We start from the raw sequence: 7,938 nt of genomic DNA, 5'->3' as shown, positions 1-7,938 counted from the left end.
CCTGAACCCATACCGCCTTGTGACACTTCATTTAATGCATCCTCCCTCTTTGTAGCTGTAATTAATTATTTAACCAATAATTTTGCACCCTGCCCTTTTTTCACTCCTCTATCCTACCTGAAAGCCTTTATAGCCAGAGATGTTAAACTGCCATCCTTGCTCCTCTAAGCCAATTTCCATTATATCTAGTGTCCATCTGTGCTCTCAGCTCATGGTTTATTTGCTATTCTCCTTGCATTGATATGCATACCTTTTAATATTGCTGTATTCCTATGGTTATATCTTTCTTATTCACTGCTTCCTTTGCCTGTCAAAGTCACTCATTAAATTTCTGCCTTTGTTTCTACTGTGAATCTGATGTCAGGTTTTCATGCCCCTTCCAATGTAGTTTTAAAACTCACCCCAACAGCACTAGTAAGGATATTCGTCCTCGTCCTTTTTGGCTTCTATAGATACAACAGTCTACTGAACCAATCATAATGTCTCTGTAAGCCATCAGCTGCCCTTCTACACCAATTTTCCAGTCAAGTGTTAATTGCTCATATTTTTATGCTCATCACAAGAAATTGGGAGTAATCCTGGGACTACTGACTTAGGAATGGGGATGAGGTCCTGAAAGGAGGCTCTCTAAGTCATTTTTAGTAACATTTACAACCTCCAATCACAGCCCCTCAGAAAAATATCATACAGCTGCTCTGTAACATCATCAACTTTGGCACCAGAAAAGACAACGTACTGTAGAGTCATATCAATACTTGTAGAAAGACTTGTCTGAGGCCCTGACTATTCTTTATCACTTGTTTTTCACTTTTTAGTCCCCTTCCCCCAACTCTTAGAATAACTGAGACACCTGCTGTGCTACCAAAGTTGTGGTCCTGAGGAACTGTTGCCTTTACCTAAAGTGGAATATCAGTTATCAAGCAAGATAGATGCAGGGGAGTTAGAGTGGTACAGCACAGAAACAGACCCTTCAGTCCAACTCATCCATGCCGACCAAAGAAGTGAATCAGTTTTGTTGCGTTGAAGTTAAACACAGCACATCTCTAACAAGCTGCAGCATAACAAGCTTTCCACCCAAATGTCAGTGGTGTGATTCAAACCCATGTCTCAGAGGCTGGAACCCGAGTCGAGTGTTTTAGACCACTTGGCCATGCTACTTCTGCAATACTACCCTAACTTTCCTGGGCTGCCTGTTGATCCCACATACCGTCTGTGCACTTCTAACCTGTTTTGTGCTCCACTCGATAATTGTGCGATCATGTAGTTCACTGCCTCACAGATGCAAATAGTGACTCTATCTACTGCTCAAGGTCTGAAACCTTGGCCTCATGCTTCTGCAAGGTAAAAACAATGACTGCAGATTCTGAAAATCAAATACTGGATTAGTGGTGCTGGAAGAGCACAGCAGTTCAGGCAGCATCCAACGAGCAGCGAAATCAACGTTTCGGGCAAAAGCCCTTCATTTATTCCTGATGAAGGGCTTTTGCCTGAAACGTTGATTTCGCTGCTCGTTGGATGCTGCCTGAACTGCTGTGCTGAAGGGCTTTTGCCCGAAACGTTGATTTCGCTGCTCGTTGGATGCTGCCTGAACTGCTGTGCTCTTCCAGCACCACTAATCCACTCATGCTTCTGCAGCCAATGACAGATCCTGCAAAAAAGTGTTCAGGACACATGATGCATCAGTTATTTAATATTTATTGCAGATATACACTCCAGATGACTGAACTGACCTGCCGTCAGATTACTTTGAAAACTATTTGCTACAATTAGAAAAGTAGAATAAGTTACCATGACTCTCGAATTAGGTTCTTCCATGTACCAAAGTGTCAATGACAGGAGACTGAAAACAATACAAGATAAATGAGTACCTGGTCCTCACCGCTTACTGATCTCCCTGTAATTCACCAAACTCCCATTTCACACACTGTGCAATCAAAGCAGCATCCAATGCAACCAGTTAAGGCAGCCTTTAATAAGACTTCTATTTATGCTTCTCAGAAACTAATGTTCAAGCTTAAAAAAAGACTTAAGACAGCCCTAACCAATTATCTATGGGCTCTCGGATTTTGTAAAGTCCTGATTTAAGGCTGCGATAAACCTTAACTTCTGTTAACTTAGAGTTATGTTTAATTAATTATTTAATTGAATTTTTAAAATCTAGGATTTTATTTCCCTTTAATACTGTCACATTAAAAATAGGTTCCAGCGCAACCAGTTTGAGAGGATTTAAATAACACTAGAATTATCTGGAGAGAGGATTCTCCAGGGTAACCCTCACCATGCATATCAGAGTCATAGAGTCCGACAGCATGGAGACAGGCCCTTCGGCCCAAACTGGTCCATGATGACCAATATGTCCATCCATGCTAATCCCATTTCCTGCACTTGGCCCATATGTTTCTAAATCCTTTCTGTCCATGTAATTGTCCAAATACCTTTGAAATGTTAATATATCTGCCTCAACCACTTTTGCTGGCAGTTCATTCCATGTGCATACCATCCTCTGTGTAAAAAAGCTGCCTCGCAGGTTCCTTTTTATTATCTTTCCCCTCTAACCTTAAACTGATGCCTTCTTGTCCTGGATTCCCCAGCCCTGAGAAAAAGACAATGCATTCATCCTCTCCATGTCTCATGATCTTATACACTTTTACAATATCCGTCCTCACTCTCTTATGCCCTAACGAGTCCTATCTTGTCAAACCTCATCCAAACTCAAACCCTTGAGTACAGGCAACATCCTTGTAAATGTCTTCTGCATTCTTTCCAGTTTAATAGCATAGCAAGGTGACCAAAATTCACAAACCAGGAGCCCCCCCTATGACCCATAGTCTCACTACCTGGAACACCAACTTACAGATTGGCCAAGGATCGACATCAAAGACTAAACACGTAGTAGAAGACTCACGCCACCCAAGAATTCCTGAAGACCTCAAAGACACTAAGATAGAAGAGGATGAAATAATGGTCTTCTTTGATGTAATAGCCCTGTTTACATCAAACAACATTAATCTGGCCAAGGAAACACTGACTACACTATTAGAAGACCCAGAGACACATGCACCAAACACCACTAACTTAATTAGCAAAGACAGTATCATCAAGCTACTGGATCTATACCTTACCACACACTTCACCTTCAACAATAAAACCTACAGACAAACCAACGGAACACCCATGGGATCTCCGATACCAGGGTTCTTAGCAGAGGCAGTAATGCAGAGCCTTGAACAAACAGCTCTTCCAACCATCCAACCCAAACTGGGTTCACTACATGGATGACACCTTTGTCATCACTAAACAAAATAAATTAGAGGAAACATTCAAGACCATCAATAACACCCTTACTGACATAAAATGTACTAAAGAGGAGGAAAACAACAAACTGCCATTCCTAGATGTCAGAGTAGAACAAACAGCCAATAGGGAACTTCAAACCGGCGTCTACAGGAAAACAACACATAAGGACCAAATATTGAACTACACAAGCAATCATCCCAACACCCACAAACGAAGCTGCATCAGAACATTATTTCAACAAGTCAACACACACTGCAGCACAGAGGAACTAAGCAGAGTAGAGGAAAATCACCTATACCGTGTATTCAAAAAGAATGGGTACCTAATGAACGCAGTCCGCCGATTTCTCAGCAGCAAACCCAAACAAGCAGACAAAACACATCCAGAAACCTTAGCCACTTTCCCCTCATCAAAGACATCTCTGAAATGACTGCCAGACTACTCAGACCCCTTGGCAACATGGTAGCCCACAAACCCACCAACACATTAAAACAGCAGCTAATTAACTTGAAAGACCCTATACAGACAACGAGCAAAACTAATGTCATTTACAAAATACAGTGCAAGGACTGTAACACACACTACATTGGACAAACAGGCAGAAAACTAGCCACCAGGATACACGAATACCAACTAGCCATAAAAAAGACATGACCCTCCCTCACTAGTATCCTCACATACGGATGAGGAAGGACACATCCATCCTCGGAGAAGCCAAACAAAGACATGCATGAGAATTCCTAGAGGCATGGAATTCCAACTGGAACTCAAATCAACAAACATGTCGAGTTAGACTCCCATCTACCACCCTGTGAGAAAAGGAACAGCAAGTGACTTCACCACAGGAAATGACATCACCAACTCAAAGAAACCCAAACATATAAATAGAAAACAGGAATTTTCAGCATTGCTTCGCCTGAGGCCACTGAAGATGTTACCAGTCGTGTAACAAAATGTCTGGAAATGAACCTTTCAGCTCAGCGAGCAATCCTACATCCAAAACCTCAACCTAAGCTACAAATCTCGCTAAGGTGACCAAAGCTGAACACAATATTCCAAGTTCAGCCTCACCAATGTCCTGTGCAACAGCAATATAGCTTCCCAACTTCATACCCTGACTGAAGGCCAGAGTGCTAAAAGTCTTCTTCACTGCCCTGTCTATCTGTGACTCCACTTTCAGAGAACCGTGCACCTGGACTCCAAGATCCCTCTGTTCGAGTGCATTCCCTATGAGTCTACAATTCTCCATGCATATCAGTCAGGGATTATGTATTATCCAGCTGGTAAAAGAAAAATAACAATCCATGAGCTGCTGAGAACAGCTTTGGACCGGTTCTTGAAGAATGGGTATCCACTTGTAGCACAGAGTAAATAATAGATGCAGAAGTGGGCTTTTATTTCTTTTAGAATGTAACTGGCAAATCTTCTCCTGGAGATTAGAGTGCAAGTTCCTGAGTGAAGAGTGTTTAAACAATGGTTCTTTATTGACATTTTAAAAAAACTCAAAAGTCTTTTGCATTTCCTCTGCACTCCCTTCACAGATAGTATGTATTTCCTCAGGGAACAGGACCAAACTTTCACACAATACTTTAGGTGTGGTCCCATCAAAATTCTGTACAATTGAAGCAAGACATCTTTACTCCTGTACTCAAATCCTCTTGCAATAAAGACCAGCGTACTATTTGTCTAATTGTTTACTGTACCTGTAGGTTTGCTTTCAGTGGCTTATGAACTTATGTCATCAACACTTATTCTCTCACCAGTTTAAAAAACTCAATACGTTTATTCCTCCTAGCAGACTGGATAATCTCATATTTCTCCACATTATATTCCATCTATCATGACCATGGACATTCATTCACCTGTCAAATTCCATTAAAATCTCTTTGCATCATCCTCATAACGATCATTCCCACATAGTTTTATATTATTTGCAAACTTGAAAATATTCCATTTGGTCTTCACTTCCAAATTGTTGATATATATTGTGAACAGCTGGAGTCCAACGCTTGTGCTGTGTACTACTCACAACCTGCTAACGTGAACAGGATTCATTTATTCATCCTGTGCTTTCCATAAACTAATCTTCAATCCATGCTAGTAGAAGATCCACTGTAGAGTGTGCTCTAATTTTGCTTACTAATCTCTTTTGTGGGATTTTGTTAAAAATCTTCTGAAAATTCAAATACACCAATTTCCTGTTTTCCCATTATTTACTTGGCTCTCCTCAAAAAATACTCAATAAATTTGTTAAATTTGAATTCCCTTTCATAAATCCATGTTGACGCTGTCAAAGCAGTGAAAATTTAAATATTCTTTTTAAAGTTATCAATTTTCACAGGATCATTACTAAAGTTGCTCCTGTTGTTCATATAGGCTCTTTGTCATGCCAGGTCAAATTTCCCTGTGTCCTTCAAAAATCACTCAATTTAGCCTGTACCTTCCAGATTTGACTTTTGCCAGCAAACCCAATCACAGCTCCTTGTTCCTTCAGCTCCAAAGATTTATCTGTTCCATCTCCCTTTTGGACAGAAAAGAAGCTTGCACAAACATCCTGCCTGGATATTAACACAAAATAGTCATTCGTATTTTTACAGTGAAGGCTGTCTTGTCTCTATTTATTTATCTCAAAGCAGCTAAACCTTTTTCAGTTACTTATTGTGCCAAGGTTTGAAAACTGTAATTTGATATTTCAATAAGCTTTGGTTTGAACTTCTTGTCCATGGCGTTCAGATCATGAGTTTGTAAACAAAATAAATTGACTCGTCAAACTCTTCCAGTGTGTTCTGATTTACCTAAAGTCACTTTTAATGTTTTGATAGAGAACTATCTTGCAAAGCCTAGTATTAATTTAGCATTTTTTTCCTTGCACAGCCTTTTTAAAAAATAGTATCGATCATTCTAAATGCTATTTAAAATATAATTTAATTGGTTTATCCAAAACTCAAGTCTGTTTTTAATATTTTAAGAATTGATTTTTTTTTTCCTTATTATTCCCAAAAATGTTTGTCTTCATAAATCACGTTAATTAATCCAACACAATCTATTTATCTTGGTCTTGATCAGCTTGCTGATGGTCTTTTTCATTCCAACTACGTTCTTTATATTTGTAAATCTTGATTTCAGCACTTCAGACCATCCCCACATCTGTTAAGCAGGACTGTTATAGAAATTCAGTAACTTTCCTTTTCATGTCGCCCCATTAATACCAAATAATTGATAACAAGCCTTCCTGAAAGGCCTACAATTCACAAATCCCTTGCATTTGTTATCTCTGCATGTGTAACCTTAAATTTAACTAATATATTTTCAAAAATATAAATCTACAGGAGCCATTTTGTAAAGGCATAACACTCTAAATCTGCATTAACTCTAATGGATATATTATCCAAATATGACCTGCCGGAAGCTTATCCGCAAGGTGAAATTGACCGGTCCTTAGCATACACAGGGATTTACTAGGTTTCTATCAGTCTAGTCAAAACAGAATGAATTGCCAGTTCTTAATAAAACTTCCATGGTTACATATTTTTTTAAATATTGCAGTCAGAACCACTTACTCCCTCAACATCTTAAGAAGAATTTAGCTGGAAAAGGACTGTCTTTTTGATGTTGCAAATTAAAATATTTTAATGAACAAAGCTTGGGTGAAAAAATTGGTTTTGCAGCATGTTTGGTTGACTTTTAGTGATTTGACTGTTCTTGAATGTTGATTGTTTGCTGGCAGACTTTTCCACTTGGATATGGAAAGGTTCCCCTACTCACCATATAACTGAGGGGATTGGGATGATGTGGGAAGGATCAGAGGTTGGCTTTCAGAATGCCTTTGCAATGGAGTTTGCAGCATCCTACAATTCCAGCTCTCCGCTCAGCTGGCAGCAAAATATCTCTTTTTGTGCGTGGGAATCGTCCTTGCAAACTTCAGCTCTGACACACACACACTTTGGATTGCAGGCATGCAATTGCTTGCAAGAACTTCAGTATTAGACATGTTGCAAAAAGATCTTAAGCAACGAAGATGAAATATGGTTAGATGCTTTATTAACACCAGCAAATTGGCTAAGCATCAATGTCATCAAGAACCACATTTTGATCTTTAAAACAAACTTCATGTTCTCTCCAAAAGCTGTGGATGAGCCTACTAAACACTAAGCTTGCTTTTGCCAGGAAATTTGACCAGACAATTTGGTGTTTACCAGATATTTTAACTTGCATATTTATTACATCTCTCAAATCAATTCAGAAGTTTTGTTAATTGCGGCTACAATTGAGCAGAAATAGCATAATGGTTACCACAGATTTCTTGATTGCTTCCACGTGTACAGTTGGGGTACAGAAACGTTATCCTGGGGCACAATGCCCTCTTTCAGATTAAAGACAACCACAAGTTTCTCCATACTTGAATGTTTTGAGTATAATGCTACCATCTTCTGTGGATTTGCCCAAGAGCACATATTATGGTCTTGGTGCCAATCTGAGATGGCAGAATGACAAACTCACCCTGAACACAATACTCTGCAAATGATAGATTGGGACTATCTGAACAGTACCAACAATTGACAAATAGCCATTCGTTCCCTCATCTTAACACCAATTTTGTATTAAGTTAAAATCTTTGCATAGTCTCACTATATTCCACTT

Source organism: Chiloscyllium punctatum, chromosome 38, assembly GCF_047496795.1.
Source record: "Chiloscyllium punctatum isolate Juve2018m chromosome 38, sChiPun1.3, whole genome shotgun sequence".
Taxonomy (NCBI): domain Eukaryota; kingdom Metazoa; phylum Chordata; class Chondrichthyes; order Orectolobiformes; family Hemiscylliidae; genus Chiloscyllium; species Chiloscyllium punctatum.
The sequence above is the reverse complement of the archived record's forward strand: the minus strand, read 5'-3'. Positions refer to the sequence as shown.